Source organism: Molothrus ater, chromosome W (assembly GCF_012460135.2).
Source record: "Molothrus ater isolate BHLD 08-10-18 breed brown headed cowbird chromosome W, BPBGC_Mater_1.1, whole genome shotgun sequence".
Taxonomy (NCBI): Eukaryota; Metazoa; Chordata; class Aves; order Passeriformes; family Icteridae; genus Molothrus; species Molothrus ater.
The window spans coordinates 8,403,971-8,423,451 of record NC_050510.2 but is presented as its reverse complement, the minus strand read 5'-3'; the positions used below and the strand labels follow the sequence as shown (position 1 = coordinate 8,423,451).

The 19,481-nt window shown below is 46.7% G+C and overlaps 1 pseudogene; it reads right to left on the bottom strand.

The window, feature by feature from the left end:
* The window catches only part of LOC118701483 (NAD-dependent malic enzyme, mitochondrial-like), a 71,549-nt pseudogene that overhangs the window by 22,810 nt on the left and 29,258 nt on the right, over positions 1-19,481 (bottom strand).

Here is a 19,481-nt window from a genome sequence, read left to right as displayed (position 1 = left end):
ACGACGGCAGATGTACTCCGGTCGGTGCCACGAGTGACACAGAAACACACGAGGCTTCGACTGTGTTTCCAGGGGAAGCCCATGGCACAAGAAAGACTCCTCTCCTCTTGATGAACTGAGGATTGATTGTCTAAAAGGTGGTGCTGGACCGAGAGTTGGTGATTTGAGGAATAGATGTATTGTGTTGGAAATTTGGTGGGGGGAGGAGGAAATGCATTTGTGAGGTTTTCATTTTCCCTGTGTGTGTGTTCCTTTTTATCTGTAGTTGTAGAGTAGTTAATAAAGTTCTGGTTCTTTTTTCCCTAAGTAGGAGCCTGCTTTGCTTATTCCTGGTCACATCTCACAGCAGAAACCAGGGAGAAGGTATCTTCATGGGGGCACTGGCATTGTGCCAATGTCAAACCATGACACATATACTTTCATTCATTCATACTCACTCATTTTTATTTTTTTAATATGTCTCTCTCACTCATTTTCGCTCACAACAAGACAACAATAAGATACCTTTTATTTTCAAGTCACTTGTTAATATCCATCCACAGGTATTGTAAAATCTCAAATGTTGTTGGCCAACCCCAGATTCTCTTGGGTATTGTATCCCACACTTCCCATAGCCCCCTGTGTGTCCCAATCCCTCAATCTGGCAACTTTTTTAGACGGCCCTCCCTTTTATCCCATTTACTAGTGGATTGTGCTAGGAAACCCTCGGCTCCCTTTCTCCAAGGGGTCCAACCTGAGACCCAGTCCCAGTCACCCCAGTGGATCTTTCACTCTTCTTATGTCTCGCTTCATTTCCTCGCTGGCCGGTTTTCTCACAAAAAACTCAGAACTGCAGCCCTCAGAAACTCTACAATCACTTTGCAGGTCTGGAATAGCCAGCCCATGTCTCACTCACACACCATTCATCCCCCGTATCTGCCCCCCAAAAAATACTTGTAATCCTATCTTCTTCTTCAGGTCTTCATGCACAAGAATTGTGGGGCTAGCTACCGTGGTTCTTAGGGAGCCTTTTCCCTTTCCTTTGCTTTATGTGTCTCTTTTTGTCCATGGGGTGGTGACCTGCAACTGCCGATGCACACCAGAAGAAACGAAGTGAGGCCGCTGAACTCGGCAGGGCCTGCCTTCCCTGCTCAGAATCTCCAGGGATCTTCGGAGGCAAGGTATTACATCCTGGACAAAGCGCCCAAGTGTGAAAAACGAGGTTCACTCTCCTGGAAAAATTTCAAAGTTTAATAAAGGACAATAGGAGACAAAGACAATAAAGCAGAGATATATATGGCCGGGTGCTTGGCATTCTGCCAAGAGCACACCTCCTATTTTGGAGACGCCTTTTAAATACCCTTTCTATTGCATCAGTCTACTGCATATTCATAAACAATAATATATATATTAAAACTTTTCCCCAAACTAGTTTACATGTTCCAAGAATTGTTTAGCATGTCTCCTCCTCGGGTCCACCTTTTTTCTTGGCGGTGGTTTTAGTCTGTTCTTGTTATCATCTCCAGTTTTGGCTTTTGTCCAGACAGTAAGTACTGATAGTTTGGCAAAGGTCATCATCCTATGTTCATTGAATATTATCCCAATCACCAGGCAGTTTAACACAAGCATACTATATCAGCATACACTACTATGTCTAAGTTTATTTAACAACAGAAATAAAAAAATTATAGCAAAGTTACTTTAACATTATACATATAGAATTCATTCTAATATTTGTGAAAAGCCAATATTATAATATGTACTTGTAACACACCATTATGTCAGGAGTCATAGCCTACTCTGCTTCCACACTTACCTTAGCAGCCTCTAGGAAAACCTTATCACTAATATGTTGAACACTGCTGAGGACCACAGCAAGAGGCACACCTACAATAAAATTATTTCCAATTAGGGCCACATAATTTTTAAATATGCAGCCTGCAGCCGAGAAGCTGTGCATCATCTAGAATGTTATTTAAAAAAAATCTTCCCATAGCTTTTTACACATTTGGAAAACTATTACCATGTGTGCTAGTCATTTACCTTAATAGGTGGCTTTTGACAAGGCATTGTGATGCCAAGATATTTTTTTGCCTTTTCTTTTATATAGCTTTTATGTATCCTCAGTACTCTAAGCATGCATACTTGTAATTCCTTAAATCTGATAATTTAGCATAGTCCTAGTATTCTGTTAGTCCAGGAGACCAAATATCCTAGATGCCTTGCAGTTGGAGGCCAGAAAGCCCTACATTATCTTGAGAAACCAAGGTCCTCTATAGAAGACATCCTGTAAACTAAAGATTTCACCCATCCAGGGGGGAATTCCTCAGGATGGGAGGATATCACGCTATTCATTCAAGCCTCTCATTGAGGCATCTTTGTTAGATATGCTGATTTGTAAAGTCTATAAAATTGTATATGCGATCTATCGAGTGTATGTGCGTTTCAGTGCATTCCACCTCAACGAAGTGGTGCACCATAAGGATCCTTATTAAATACCACGGTAAAAACCTTTTATGCCTTAACCGTGTCTGGCTGTTAATTTTTAGGACCAAGGAAAAGGCATCAGTTGGAGCTTAGCAGCTCAGGGAGGAAAGGGAGAGAAAAGGGGCGGCAGAGAAATATCTCTAGTGCTTTTTTTCTACCCTCGCTTGTGCAGACATAACATCAAGAAGTGCATATTAACACTTATTATCTCCTTCCTTGCAAAAATAAGCAGAGGAACCCATAATGCAGCAGCTCTCAAAGCCTTTAATAACACCCTTTTGTTTTCTTAGAAATATCCAGTTGAGTGAGCTCACTGTGCACGTCACATATGTAGCACATGCCTAACATCCATCCTTAAGTGATTTTGCTTTCATTCATGCTTCTGATTTGAGTTCTTGTGGTAGATTGTTTTTCTGTTGTAATCTTAAGGTGTTGCTTATTGTGAGTTTATAATGGTTTGGTCCATGTACCCCGTTCGGTTTCCCCAATGGTTTTGCCCTGAAGTTGTTTACTACTATTTTCCCGCCTAATCTTATGTCAGTCCCCATGTCAATCTCCCTTGCGCCTCCCTGATTTCCAGACCCTTCCCTGCCAATCCTGGAAGTACTGCCCTCTTCCCTTGTTCATCAAATGTAACCCCATCCCTTTCTCTAGAACCTTCCTTGTCTATCACTCTTCCCTCGAAGTTCCATTGGTGTGCCAAGCCTGATCCCCTCCCGTGTCATCCCCTATTAGTTACCTAGAATCTGATCCCCGCCCTACGTTCCTCCCCTGATGTTCTACTATTGGTTATTCTCCTGTAGTACCCTCCCCTGTTCTTAAGTTGCTGTTACCCAGTTGGAGCTCTGTGACTTGTTCCTGGACCCTCTTGGAGATTAAACCTTCTTGAGAACTTATACAAGTGGCCCCTCTTATCTCCTTTGTTCTGGCTTCCTCGACTCGGGATTCCTATCAGCAGCCGCACAGAGCAGCTTTGCTTCCTCAGGGAATTAGGCAGCCCTGCTCTACTGCCACCCAGACCAGCTCAAGGGGCGGATAGGGGGCAGCCACTCTTGGCATAGGCCAGGAGGTGAGGGCTAACTGGAGGATCACCAAGAGACTGCCCGTGTCAAGTTCTCAGCTTATAATGCTGGAATACCTCTTTATGCTGCTTCACTGACTGTGCCTCTGTATAGCAAGGGAACATGAGAAGACATGCTAATAGCTTAGACTTAAAGTTTAAGAGAAGATATTTTTATTTATTATCTGGAAAAATATAAGCATTGTTTCCTTGGCCCAGTTTGAAGGTTCTTTCATGTTTCAGAGTCACCAGCTCAAAGGAACTGCCACTGGCAAACAAGCAATGGCCCTGTTAAGTAGGAATAATCAGTCAGGCAGTTTCTAAAGAGCCAACAGTGTGGAGCAATACAGTCATCATGAAATATAGGGAGACCAGAGTCCTACAGTTCCCAGTCAGCTCTAAGACTGCATCAAAAGACACTCGAGGACACTGCCAAATGTAAGAAGGCAAATGGCTCTACCAAATGCAACTGCATTCAAGCACATACTTAAAATCCTTGCTGACTCAATTTCTATAATCCTAGAAAAACAACAACCAAACCCACTCTTTCCAGTAGGACCTGGAAGAGATCATAGAATCAGTAAGGATCTGCATGAATCTGCAACTGCAGAACATGGAATATTTTTGCAGCAAGCATCTGGAAAGCAAAAGGGGCAAGCATACATGTTGAATTGTGCAGCTTTCTAATGCATGGAAGTAATCTATTTATCATTGTTCTTTAAGATAGCAATGACTTAGAGGAACTACTCACACACAAAATGAAGTACTTGTGTGTTGACCATTATTATAACCATAACAATGTATCAGGAACCATGGCCACAAGCCAGGACCCACCATCACAGGGACTGTTCAACAATGTCTGAGTAACGGCTACTTCCAAAAGGTGACTGAAATAAAAGTCCAGTAACAAAAGGTCACTTGGTCACTGATGGGTGAAAGAAGGGTGTCGCAGACATCTTTTAATGAAAAATCCTTTCCTTAGGATTTTTCCTCCTGAGAAGCTGAGAGGCCTCAGGAACAAAATGTAAACATTGATTATCTGCTGCTGTGGAATGCAACAGGTGGATCTTTGATTGGCCCATCTTGGATGTTTAACATTAATGGCCAATCACAGCCCAGCTGGCTTGGACAGAGAGTCTGAGACAGCTGCCTTTGTTATCATTCTTTCCTTTCTATTCTTAGCTAAGCCTTCTGAAGAAACTTTTTCTTCTATTCTTTTAGTATTGTTTTAATGTAACATATATCATAAAATAATAAATCAAGCCTTCTGAAACATGGAGTCAAATCCTCGTTTCTTCCCTCATCTGAAAACCCCTGTGAACACCGTCACGGGAGGGACTACTGAATTGCGGAAAAAAAAAACAAACTCCGCAACTTTTGTCAAAGTTGTAAAGCTGGTATGTTTATTACAGTGCTGCGCGCATGTGGGCATCGGTCCCCTCAAAAAGACATGCATGCATCTGGGAACTCCAGATCTCTTTTTATCTTCCTTACTAATCCATATGCATGGAATTTCACAACAGGTTCATAAATATTCATTTTACTGATTTTGCGTTACACTTGCAGTTAGTTTTTTTTATCAGAAAGTACAGAAAGAACTCCTGGGTCATCCTGCCCTGTCTCCTGCAGCCTCTCCGTCTGTTTCAGAGTTCAAGAGGCCCTTCTTTATCTGTCTTTTGGCCGAAGCAGTTTCTTAGAGCATAGGTTTTTTGCGAGAACAGGCAGTCAGACCAAACAGCTATGTTTACAAGCTACAGACTAAATTCTAAGATGTACATTTCACCTAAATCAAAATGGATTTCTACTCTGGAAAATTTCCACTCTGTCTCACTACTGTATCATATTTTTATTGCTGATTGCTCTGAGAAAAGTGAATAATACAGTTTGTTTATCCTTCCTTCGAAAAGGATTTTAATTGACACAAACTATTACAACTAATCCAGAATCTGGAGTGTGAACAATACTCTCCAGATAAATGACCCTTTCCTCAAGCAGTAAAACCCCTGTAAGCAAAAACTCTTGACTTTCTTCTGAGTAACAGGTTTAATAACATTATTTTAAAATATTTAGGGCTCCTCAGGACTATTCAATTTGAGAATAAATTACCAAAGAAGCTAAAGACTCAGGCACTATGTCTGAATGTTAGGGCATATCCATGACAAAAGTCTTTTTGTGTAGGGAGCAAAACATATGGATGCATTTGAGGACAGGACCCAAAGATGATGCAAATTAAAACACAACAAAACCCCACAGGCTATAGAGTGGCAGAGGACACTAAAGCATCGTCAGGCTTTTACAAGTACCATGTAGTGGAAAAAGAAATAAAAGGTTAGCAATATCTTAGTTTCCTCACTGACTGGCTAGTTTAACCTAAAATTTCACACCAGCAAGGGATAGGCTGTTCCCAAGCCCAAGAGACACATAGGGTTGATGGCTCTGATCCCTAACTGCCTGACAAACTTTGTTAGCTAAATGACAAAGAAAGTAGAGATTATTTTCTAGGTAATTACTGTATCTTGAAAGGAAAAATAAGGAAAAATATATTTTGAATGGCATACCTTGGATAAACGGAGTACATTTCAGAGAACTAAAGAGCATTATGAAAACTGTTGCCTTCTTGGGAAGGTAGCGGCGACCTAGTTTCGGAGTTCAGCACGGCAATCCCCTTCCGGGACCTCTCGGGCCAGTAACGGACGCTAGCACCAATGTGGTGGACGGTTAAAGGCGATTTATTCTTCTGTCTCAAGGGGTTTTATGGACTAAGGGGTTTCTCTACGTCAGAAAGGGGTTTGGCTATACTTTCTAGGGTTAGTATGGAGTGGAAAGTTACTGGCATCTATAGGTTAGGGGGGCTACATGTTTGGCTACATTCCAAGGGTGATCCTTATCTCTGGGGAGAGGGGCAGAAGGAGTCCTGTAATTTTCCGTCACAGCCCGAAATCTTCCGAACGCCTGTCCCTTACCTACCACACTTCCCCCCCCTCTTTCACAAATGAACGAGGTAGTCCTATACATAGGCACTGAAATGAGGTAGGAGGTTGAGATCTGACTAGGGAAAAGGGTCTTGGGAAACCTGAGTAAGTTTCTGCCAGGCAAGTCTCTCGTGACTGGCAGTGTTCCCTGTTGAATTCACAGTAATTGTTGCTGTCCCACGAACAGGATGCTAGCCCGTTCTAGGCGGGCCTGAACGAATGAGACTAGCTTGTTCAGCAGGCATGGCCCGAAGGTAATAGCTAAAAGCAGCATTGCCAATGGACCTATTAGGGTAGAAATTAGGGTGGTTAGCCATGGTGATCGATTGAACCAGGATTCGAACCAGCCCTGTTGGGCTTCCCTGTCTTTCTGTCTCTGAGCCAGTCTGTTTCGGAGTTCTGCCATGGAGTCTCTAACGACTCCTGTGTGGTCAGCGTAGAAACAACATTCCTCTTTCAAGGCGGCACACAGGCCTCCTTGCTGCATGAGCAGGAGATCCAGTCCTCGCCTGTTCTGCAGGACCACTTCTGAGAGCGAGGAGACTGACTTTTCTAGAAAGGAAATGGATTTCTCGATCCTCTGCAGGTCCTCATCGATGGTCATCTGCAGCTGGGACAGTCCTTGGTGTTGAGTTGCTAGGGCTGAGACACCTGTTGCCGTTCCAGCCGCCCCTAGGCCGAGCAGCATTGCGATAGTTATACCTGTTAATATTTCTCTCTTGTGGAGCCGGCTGTTTGCTTCGAAAAGGTGGTACACCTCTTCGTCTGAGTGGTACAGGACCCTAGGGACGATCAGAACTTGAACACAAAAGTCGTTAGAGTTATCGAATTTGGCAGGAAACACGCAGGGACTCACTCCAGATCTCTGGCAAACCCACATCCCAGATGCGGATGGGACTACCCACTTATTATTCTTCCTGTCGGGCTCAACTACTTCGGTGCAGACGTCGCCTTTCCGCTTAGCTAGGGTTGCATTGCCAAAGCATCTGCCCTGACCTGTGACTTGACTCAGGGTAATTCCTTTGCAGGGTGTGTCCCATCTGCACTGGCGAGGGGCGTCGGCTGTGGAATAGCTGAAGGGGGTATCTAAAGCGACTCCTTCGTAAAAGGGGGGTTTAACATCGTAGCAAAGCCAGCAGGAGTTGGTTAGGTTAGGGTTAGATTCATTCAGGGATAGAAAGGTAGCTTCTAACATGCGAAGGATTGGGTCCGAGCCTGACCTGGCTGAGCGGCCTATCTGGAAGGCTTCCTCATCGCCAGTCGGGACGTCGGTGACCCTTGTGGGCAAGGCTTTGGGGTAGGTCATGTTTCTCCCTTTCTGTGTGCTTTTGATCACTTTGTTGGGCCCAACTGCTCTGGGGAAGCTGTGCCGGCTGGGGTCAGCTTGCCGCGACATGACCTGACTGACCACATCTGAAGCAGGCCATCACAACTGGTTAGGGTGTGGACGGCTGCTTGAAGTGGGGTCAGCTGCTCTTCCCTCACAACATGCTTAATCATGTCAGCCAGGCTGGCCCCGGCCGGCAGGGAACGCAATATATCTTTGGTTACGGTGTTACATTGCTGCCGAAGGCAGTCGGCTACCACCGGGCCTTTTGCGACAGCGGGTAAATTAGAAGAGTCCACCGCAGCCTGAAGGCGGTCGACAAATCGTGTAAAGCCTTCACTCTCCCCCTGTTTGATGGTCGACCATGGTGTCGGTTTGGCCACCACCCTGGATGCGGCGCGTATAGCTTCTCTGGCCGCCCGGGAAGTCGCCCTGACTTCCTCAATCCGAAGCTGCGCAGCTTGTTGCTGGGGCGTGGCTACTTCGTCATGCTTCCCCAACAACCTAGATAAACTCGACCCGTGGAGTGGCTGCCCTTCCCCCGCTGTCTGAGCGAGCATGGTTGCACATTGGTCCGTCCATTCCTGTTTAAATATTATCAAACCCGCCCCATCGAAAAGCATACGGCTTATTTGCACTATATCAAAAGGGAGTAAATCATCATTGCTAAAAAGACCATCCACGAGAGTGGAAACCACCCCTGAGTTAATTCCTTTTTCTGAAATAGCTTTTACGATTGTCTGAATGTCTTTAGTATTAACGGGAGTATACGTTCTTTGCTGGTTCCCCTGGGGTCCTGTAATTCTCACCAGGAAGGCATGCACCGACGCTGCGGGTGCCCATCCCGCGCATTCGATTTTGATTTTACCCCAATCGGTGAGTTCGTATTGGGGCTGGTTCCCGACTGTGTTAAAAGTTTTATTTGGTTTCATCCGAAACCGCATTGATTCTGTTTTCTCTGCTTCCGAGTCGCTGCTGGACTCGGTCGGCTCCGCAGGGCGGTCTGGGGAGCTGTGGTTCCCTTCAGAGTCAGAAGTCGACTGCCAATAAACTTCCGGTTTCCCCTGCTGTTTTGTTCGGCTTCGGCCCCGCTCCTCCCCTCGGGGGCGGTGCCGCTCCCGCCCCCTGGGCTCGCCCTGCCTCCCGCAGGGAGGGATCTCTCCCATATATGGTGGCAGCAGTGGGCGCGGCTCCCGAGCGAGTGCCCGCCTGTCGGGTTCGGCTGTCTGTCTCTGCCCCGACACGGGTAGAGTGGTTCTTGGGTGGCACGCGTTTCAAAGGACGAGTCTGGACTCTTCAGCTTTTCGGTCTTCAGATTGTTTATTGTTTCTTATCTACAAAATTTTCTGTCTGCCCAACAGAGGTCTGATCTGCAAGACAACCACAGGCACTCTCTGACCACCCATGGGCGGTCATGTCTTTTTATACTAAAATCTATGTACATAATATTTACCTTTATTTTCCAATACTTTTCACCCTTGTTAGCAAGTGCACTTGCACCATAAACCAATCCCCAAGTGCCAACATCACCACAGGAGATAGAGGACAAGAAGAAGAAAGAAGAAGGATGAGACACGCCCTGATCCCTCCATCTTGTCTCCATAACCCCCCTGTACCAAAAACCTTAAAGTCTATATTTCACCCTCTAAATGTGTCCCTTTTACACCCTTCACTCTAAAGTGATTCTCATGTCCTCAAACTCTTGTTACTTCTGTAGATGGATCAAAATCAAGCCACCAAACACTCTTGGCAACATTCCAGGATTTTCGAGACCCCCCCAAGGGTTCTCCTGGCATCTCTGGACATCGGGAACGATGTGCTGAGATCCCACATCTCCCCCTTCTGTTTGCACCAAGAAGACTTCTTTGGCAACTTGACTCATGACACGTCGCACACACAAAAAGATGCATGGGACGATGAGCATGAGGACTAAGAGTATTATTAAAATATAAAATCCCATTTTTAAAAAACCCTCTCCATAAGGGAGAAAGATCAAAAAATCCTGCCACATCATCAATCCATGACCCAGTGATTTCGCCTAGTTTCTTTATACTGTCTTTTATATTTTGAATACTTTCATGAATTGATCTTGAATGATCCGAGAGATTCATGCAGCACATTCCCTCAAACTCTTCACATCCATGTCCATGAGCAAGCAATAGATAATCGATTGCTGCCCTATTTTGAAGAGTTGCCTCTCTCACACTACTTATGTCTTTTAACATATCACTCAAAGCGAGAGAGACTGATTGAGCATGCTTGCTCAACCAACAACCCATGTGGTCCAGTTGAGTCAAGGCCACCCCCGACACTGTCTGAGGTGAGAAAATTGCTGCCGCAATTCTCCTTGCCTTGTCCCAGGTGTACACTTCATCATCACAGTCTGCACTGTAATGTTGCAAGGACCTTTTCTCTTTGTGTTTTTGCTCTCTCAATACTTTCAAATCTGGTGACAACATTGAAATCCTCCCAATGCTGCATGGACCTCCCTTGGCATTTGCAGGAATGCCGTGCCAAATTCTGTCCCCACAAATTAAAAACAACCCACGTGGCAATTGCACTGGGACCTGGATTGATCCTTTGGCTGTCGTCACAGTGTGATTGCACCAAGCTGATGCGTTTCTATAATATTTGTGATTTGGTGTGACATCAACACTGTTGTTTGTCCTTGACACATTCGAAATTTCGAATTTCATGCATAGTTCCATTGTTGTGGACCCGAAAATTTCCAATTCCTGCGGTTCGGTAGAAGCCACAGGTAAAAGATGTGTCCAAGCACACCATTCATTCACAGGACCTTTGATGACCTGCGAAATCTCCATTGGAGAATGCCCTGGAATTGGCCATTTATCCACTGGCAACCCAACCATGCATGCTGTGAATGGTTTCCCTGGTTTCGAATGTGTCAGGCAGATACTTTCTAAATTTGCTGCCTGGGCTAACGTTTCCCAAACATTTTGTTTTGGTTGACTGACGGGTAGATTTGCTCCATTGCTTAAAGCAACAGATGAAAGCATGAGCATCATGAAGCTCATAACTTCACCCTTATGAAAAATCATTGTCATGCTTCCACTCAAAGCCACAAAGGAAAAAACCCCCAAAGTTTTTATTCTTTTTGTCCCTCTTCTGAGTCGTTGTTCACAACTTGAGTTTCTTCCTCCGTCTGTGTACTCGTTTCTCTGCCTCTGGGATCTGTGCTCTCCTGCTCTCTTGTCCGAAATGGCTTCACATGCTGCGCTGACACCCACTTCAGCCCTCGCCCTGTGGAAACACAAGCGAAACCCTTGCCCCAAGTGATTAGTTTGAAAGGACCCTCTATTTGTCCTGTCTCTGGGTTTCTGATCAAAACTAAAGGATTCTCCCTTAGTTTTGCCTGAGAGCTGTTTGAAAAATGCCTCATGATTGGTGGATTGGGTTCAGAAGACGAACTGTTAAGAAAATTCAACACATACAATGCTTTGTTTAACTTCATGTGTGGTGTCGCTTCTGGCTCCCCCCTTTTCTGCCTGTCCAAAAGGGATTTCAGGGTGTGATGTGTTCTTTCAATGATTGCCTGACCTGTGGGTGAATGTGGAATGCCAAATGTGTGTCTGACACCCCATCTTTTCAGGAATCTGTCAAGCACCCTGCCTGTATATGTTGGACCATTGTCTGTTTTTATTTCTTGAGGCACACCTAATGATGCAAACGCTTGTAAAAAATGTCGACAAGCATGTTCTGCTGTTTCCCCTGCATGTGCTGAAGCAAAGACTGCCCCTGAGAATGTATCTACTGAAACATGAACATTTTTGAGTCTCCCAAATGATGGATATTTTGTGACATCTGTTTGCCACAGCTGAAGACTTTGCAGTCCTCGTGGGTTGACTGCTCCTGTTGAAGCAGGTGGTTGCACGAGTTGACAATCTGGACAAGCACTAATGATTTCCCTCGCCTGAGTTTTTGTGAGACGAAAGGATTCCATCAGCGCCTGCGCATTCTGATGAAAAAATGCATGACTCAGTCGTGCTTGCTCAAAAATGTCCGGAAGTGTTTGTGAAATGGGCATTGTCAATCTGTCTGCCTGAGCATTCCCTTCCGCTAGAAATCCTGGAAGTGTTGTGTGCGCTCTGATGTGAGTGATGAAATATTCTTCTTTCCTGCTTTCTAGCACTGTTTTCATGCTCACTAGATAGGAATATAAAACTTCATTGCTGACTTCTTTCAAGAGCGAACCTTCCAATCGCTTGACCACACCTGCAACATATGCAGAGTCTGTGACCAAATTGAGCGGTTGTTGGAACAACTGAAATGCTCGGACAACAGCTGCCAACTCCACAATTTGTGGAGAGCCTTGAACCGTCTTCACGTTTGATTCCCATTCCCCTGTCGTTGAGTTCATCCACGTGATCACTGACTTGTGTGTCTTTCCTGAGCCATCAGTGAACACTGTGATCCCGTCCAGAGGTTCTTCACTTATTTTTTGCTTTGCTCTGTAGCATATTTGTGACTGCAACATTCTATGTTGTGGAAAGTTGATGGTGCAAGCTCCTGGAAAAGCTAACAACGCAATTAACAAATCTTTTGATTTCTGCATCGCCCAATCGAAATAATCTTTCTTCAAAGGCAGATAAATCTTTGAAAATTCTCGTCCCGCCATTGTCAGCAATCTTGTTCTCCCCTTTATGATGATCTGTGCTGCCATCTCCAAATCTGTCAGAATTGTCTTTGAAGGCCTATAGGGTAAGAAAATCCACTCTATGATTATCAAAGGATCTCTCTGAGACGCATCCCATTGGAAGATCAAACCATGGAATTGTGCTTTCTTTCCCAACACTGCTAACTGGAAAGGCAATGATTCAACGAATCGATGTGCCTGTCTCTTCTGAATGGCATCTGTAACTTTTTCCAACTCCTTCTTCACTTCCTTTGTGAGCGTCCTGGGAGATCGAATGTCTGCATCTCCTCTCAAGAGATCAAGCAATGCTGGAATGTCACTGTTTGTGATTCCCAAAATCGACCTCATCCAATTGATTTCCCCTAGAAGTTGTTGTAAATCATGCAGATTGTTGACTCTTGTGCTGATTTCCATCTTTTGAGGCCTTATTGTTTTCTCCGAGATTTTCCACCCTAGATATTTCCAAGGTGCGACCTCCTGAATCTTTGAAACACTGATTTCCAGACCTGCCTTTTGCACTTCTGCAATCACACAGTCACGAGCCTTTTGCAGCTCTTGTTGTGTCGATGCCGCAATGAGCAAATCATCCATATAGTGAATGATCCTCACCTTCGGGAATTTCTTCCGCGCTGGTGACAAAGCTCGTGCCACGTACCATTGGCAGATTGTCGGCGAGTTTTTCAGGCCTTGAGGAAGAACGACCCAATGGTACCGCTGCAGAGGCGTTTCCTTGTTGATACTTGGAACTGAAAAGGCAAGCCTCGGAGCATCATCCGGATGAAGCGGAATGCTGAAGAAACAGTCCTTGAGGTCAATGACCACAAGCGGCCAATCTCTGGGAATCATCGAAACAGATGGAAGACCCAGCTGAAGCAGTCCCATGTCTTCGAGGACTTCATTGATCTTCCTGAGATCGTGCAACAGCCTCCATTTGCCTGACAGCTTCTTTTTGATGACGAACACTGGAGAATTCCAAGGGCTGTTTGTTGGCTTGATGTGCCCCTTCTGCAACTGTTCTTGGACCAGGGTTTTCAATGCACTCAACTTTTTTCGCTCCAGGGGCCACTGATCCACCCAGACTGGATCATCTGTTTTCCAAGTCAACTTCAATGTGAAGAGTGCTGCAGTGACCCCGACTAAAAATCCACCTCGATCTTCGTGCCCCATTGTGCCAAGAGATCTCGTCCCCAAACTGTGATTGGCTTCTGCACAACGAAAGGACGAATGATCGCCGTCTTGTTTCCTGGTCCCGTGACAACGATGGCATTCTCACTCTGCAGACACAGAGAAACTCCCCCTATGCCTGAGAGAGATCCCAAGGGCGCAATCAAGCTCCAGTTGCGAGGCCAAAAGATGTAGGATATTACTGTGACATCTGCTCCTGTGTCGAGCATGCCTCTGACCTCTATTGTTCTGTCTCCACAAGTTAATTGGCATGTGAGCGTGGGTCGATCTCGACCTATGTGTTTTACCCATGTGGTATGTATCTCGACATGTTCCCTCAAAGGAAGCCCTTCTTCATCGAAGATTGACATGACTTCAATGGCGTGTGGTGGCAGAGCAAAAGCTCTCGCGATCTGAGTGTTTTCCGCCACGGTCAATGGTGGACGAAGTGCTTTTGCTAGAACTGTCAGTTCCGTATTTTTGTCTGCAGAAACAACTGATGGATAAACAATAAGTCCAAGGATTCTGCTCCTGTCCTGTCCTATTATTAAGAAATCTTGTTTTTTGTATGAATCTCCGCGGATCCCTGTTGGAACCTCCGCATGACTTTCATCCAGAAAGCAAATTAATTTGGAAGTTGCCAGTGTGCACTGTGCTCCTGGTGGAAGGAGTTCTGGGTCGCTTGAGAATCAACTGAGGAGTTTGCTGAGGGCGTCTGCTTGACGATCCCCGATGATTGTCCTGTTGGTTGTTGTGTCACCGCCATCACTTGTGTCAACGCGCGCTGACGGTTTGTGGGCGCGCTCCTTCTCCCGTTTCCCGGAAGTGGTAAAGGATTCCCTTCCACGTCTGTCTGGGAAAAACATTCCTTCACAGAGTGTCTTCCTCTTCCACACCGCGCACAGAGTGGCTTTGCAGGTTTTTGTGTCTGCACTTGTGCGTGTGCATGTGGACAATTCTTTTTCAAGTGTCCAAACGCCCCACATTTGTAGCATTGTCCTCCTGATGGATTGTTCTTCTTCTGGATAGTTGCAAGAACTTTATTTATGTTTTCATTCTGTTGTTGGAGTACCTTTTCCAGCATCTTTTCAACTACCTTGTCCTGATCTTCTGACTGCCTCTCCGGGTTTCTTCTTATCTGTTCTCCCCATTCTCCTCTCAGCTCATCCCTCACGATCGACGCGACGTGCTGAGGTGTTCCCACTCTGCTGCATGCCTCCACCATCTCTGCCAAGGATGGCCGTCCTGACATTGCGCTGATGACCCGTTGACAATCCGGGTTGGCATTGCCGAAAGCTAGACTTTCCATGAGAGGTTGCTTCGCCTCATCAATCGTCACCTGTCGATCCACAGCTTGCGAGAGTCGATCTATGAAAGATGAGAATGGTTCTGTGGGACCTTGCCTGACGCATGAGAATGGGACGTCCGGAACTCCCGCCGGAGCAATCTGCAAGATTGCTTTGCGTGCTGCTTCTTTGATGTCATTCAACACCCGTCATGGAAGCCGTGCTGCTTGCTCCACTGGATTGTCATCTGGAGGATCTCCTGCCAACTGTGCTTCTGTGAGGTTTGCGTTTGGCCCGCCTTGATAGCTGGCTCTCAACTCTGTGAGATATCTTCTCCATCTTCTGTCCCAGATAAGACTTTGTGTGTCAGTGAGAATCATCGACACAAGACATCGAATGTCGAATGGCGTGAAATCATACGTATTGAATGTCCCCTTCAGGAGCTGTTTGAAGAACTGCGAATTCAGACCATTGTTCTGAATGGCCTTTGATAAGTCTTTGATCACTTCGTGACCCAACCTTTCCCACCTTGGATTTTGACCTTGTGCATCATATGTCACTGGCATTATTATGTCTCCTGATCCTCTGATCAAACCCTTTTCTTTTGATAATTCATTTCTAATTTCCTTCCAGTCTATTGGTTCTATCGGTTGTTCTTCTTCTTCCTCTGGAAACTCCATTGGCCATTGCCTGCACAATGGTAATCGTGGAGGCTCTTGGTGATCCTTCGCTCCATATTCTTTGACTTGAGGTCCTCAGTCTTGCTCCTAAATCTGAAAAAGAAACTTGAGGTTCTCTTGAACGCGTTCTTTTTGCTGCATCAAAAGACTGCAGAAGATTCCTTGCTGCTTCTGCTGCTGAAAGCATCCATGCTGGAATTCCCTCTCTTGCTGTAATGTGTATCATTTCTTCTCCTTGAGGCTGTGTTTCATCTGAACCGTCTTCAACTTCATATGATCCTGAAGTTGATGGAATATTATCCTTTTGTTGTGTTGTTGTTGTTGTTTTTATTTTCTTTAATGTAGCTTTCTTTTTATAAATTGTTGGAAAAAATTGTTGCATTGTTGCAGTTTGGCCAGCAGGTGATGTGGTGGCGCTGTTGAGCAGGTCCGACATGTCCTGCAATGTGATCGTCCCTCCACGAGGTGGCGTTGTCGCCTGCCTGGACAACCTTGATGACGACACGAACTCGATCGGTTCCTGCTCAGCAGACTGCAACGCTTGCAACCGTGTTTGAGACCGAGTTTGCATGGCTGTTAACTGAGCTGGCATTGAGGGTTGAATACTTGAATGTTTCTTTTGAGTGGAAGGGGTTTGAACCATAGGGTTTGAGACTAAAGGCATCGAGACCGGAGAGGGGGTGGAGCCCCGGGATGTCGAACCCCGAGCATGGCCCCTCCTCTTCGCCCCAGACATCACAGAGGATCGGACCCGCCCCCGACCTCGCTCCGCAGGCACTCCCTGCGCATGCGTGCCTTCGGGGACGCCCCCTGCCTCCCCTGTACTGATGCCACTGTCTCCGTCCCGCTCCACCTCCTCTCCCTCTGATTCCTGCGAATCGGGATGGTACGCTCTTAGAGAACGACCTGCCTCCTCGATATCGCTGGGAGAAAACCTCATTTCATCAGGGAGTGGAATAGTGTCATCTGTGTCTGAGTCGGAGTCTGAAGCCTCTGCACTCTCTGGGGTCTCAGGACGCTTTAGGGTTCCCTTGGGTTTTCGGGATGGTGGGACTGAAGGCAATGACATTTTTCCTTGACCCCTTTTCTCGGGCACCTTTTCCCCCAGGCCAATCGGGATCAGAGCCTATCTCTGCTTTGAGCCTTGCTCTGCTCCCTCTGCCCCTGTGGGACTCGCAACAAATTGTTGCCTGGCTGACCCTCTTAATTGAGTCAAGGTCGCCTCTAACATAATTCTTGCTGAAGACAGCAATTTCAAGGCTGTCTTATCATCATTGGTGGCTAGAAAATATAAGTGTCTGTTCTTGCCAAAAGCCTACTTCAAATAACAACCGTGTTTCTGAGTACGGGTAATTACACCGCACCCACAACTGCAGCAGTGGCTCTCAATTGTCAGCGTCCGGCTAGCTCCAGCACTGCTAGCAGCACGAGGGGGCACTTCTCCCGAGAGCTGGCTTCGGGATAGCGCCTAAGGCAGTGCCCAGCTTGCGGCTGTAGGCACACCTTGTGCAGGACGGAGTCTAGTAAAGGCTGCAATCAGCAGACTCCAACTGTGGCTTAATCCAGGCTATAATGAACCCGGAGGGACCGACAGGAGAAGACGGGGGGGGGGGGGGGGGGGGCGGGGCTGACAACAGGTTTTAAGGGTAGGGAGGGGCCAGGCATTGGGCCAATGGGGGTGCAGTGGGGAGTGGGGTCCAAGGGATTGACACGTGGGTAACTCCAACGGGAAACATTCTGGGGAGGGGCCCCGGTTCCTTAGCCAACCATCAAACTCCCCTGCTGGAACATTCTAGCAGTAAGGGTGGGGAGTGAGAGTGATTGGCAGGGTACCGGGGAGGGATCAGAAGAAAAAATACAAGGGTTTCCAGGGAAACCAGGGCGGAGTTTAGGGGATACATTGTTGGCTGGGGTGGAGCCAGGAAGACAGACAGCTCCAAAGGCGGGAAGGGAGAACTGGGGCAGAACCGTTTTCAGACAGAAGGGGATTGGAATAAACCAACCTAATAACTTAACAAAACACACTACAACATCTCCCCCTTTTTCGTTTTAAAAAAAAATCAAGTGAAGGCTTAACACACATCTTGCGGGTCTTGACCTTCAAGTTCAGAGTCCATGTGTAAGTCTTCAGCGTCTTGTAACGCAATAGACTGTCCCTCTTCTTCGGCCGACACTTGATTAACATTAGGGGGGGACGTCAACTTAACTAAAAGTCCTTTATCTAATCTCCAAACAACCGTTGACGCAACCAAAACTGCAAGTATAACTAACAGGACTAGCAAAGCTGTCTTTAAGATTGAGCCGATCCAACCGGAGGCCCCAGTTTTTGAAAAGGTCCCCCAGCCAATCCGATGTGTCTTGCTTGATCTGATGGACCATGTCCTGCATTTTTTGAATGGAGGCTCTCGCGTCCTTGGCCCGGGATGATAAATTCAAACAGCAGAGGCCCTTGAGCTCTTCGCACCGATGGTTATGTAAAAGCAACAGGAAATCAATTGCTGCCCTATTCTGGAGTGTTGCCTTCCTCGTTATTTCCTCGTCTGATAGGAGGTCTGATAAGGTGGCTGATGTAAGATTAGCTTGCTTAGCAACCCAACACTCTAGGCGAGCCAATTCTCCTAGTGACTTAGCCACCGACACCCAAGGTAAAAACAAGGTGGCGGCTACAATTTTTGGCTTGGACCAATGGATAATTTCAGAGTCACACTCCGGATCGAGATCCTTAAGGTCTCTTTTGGACTGGACTGATTCCGGGGCGGCTCTTTTCACCTTCCAATCATTAATTTTGGTCAGGTTGGATGTAAACAGCGACAGCCGACCCAAAGTTCAAGGACCTCCGACCAGGCGAGAGGGGATGCCTGCCCACGCTCGGTCTCCGCAAATAAAGAAAATTCCCCGGGGTAGGGACAGCGGCTCGCTTCCCAGGGTGGATGCAATGGGTATTTCAACGGCCGTCTCACACCACTGGGCAGCAACGTATTCATTCTTTATTGGTTTTATACGAGTATACCTGCTGTCCCAGGGGACTGGGGAAAACCAAAACAGAAAACAAAGCGAGGCATTAGCGGAGCCGAGCAAATCCAGTTCTGGAGGTTCAGAGATCAAAGGGGCCAGCCCCTTGATTCCGTCCCTCCAGACATCGCTGGGATTCCTACGGTGAGAAAGGGTTTGGGTCACGAGTGGGACAAGGGAGGAGTTGAAAGGGGAGGGCAACTCGCCGGGAGAGAGAGGGATCCCCACGAGGCAGGTCGACATCGGGTCCTCTGCTGATGCCATACTGAGGCAAATGTGTTCTTGGCCGAGGGCGTTGGCTAGAGTTCTCCAAACGTTGGCCCTTGGCTGGGGGATGATCCACGGGCTCGCAGGTGGGATAACGGGCCACAGAATGATGGCCAGCAGGAACATAACTGAATAGGGAGCCATCCGGAGGGAATAACTAAAACAGCAAGAGAACAGAGTTAACAAAACAAAGCTTGAGGTTTGGTTCTGCCCTCAGAGTGGGGTGAGGTTTGAATAGGAGGGTTTCCGCTTCCTTCTCCAGCAGGCCTCCTCCACCTGTGCCACACTGCCAGTTTGTCTTGACCGCTTAGGGAGGAAGGGCCTGACCCACTTCGATGGCACCCACCTTAAACCTGAGGGGGTGGATACGCAGGCGTATCCCCTTCCCCAGGTGACCAGGTCGTCTGGCCCTTCTGTCTTCCAGGTCTCCGGATCTTTGACTAAAACCGGAGGCCTGGCGTTTAGGTGCAGCTGCTCATGGTGACCGAAGTGCCGCACAATTGGGGGATTTAAGTTATCAAATGAACAGTTCAAAAAGTTGATGGTAAAAAGTGCCTTCGGCAGCCGGACGTGAGGGGACTCCACCTTCACAG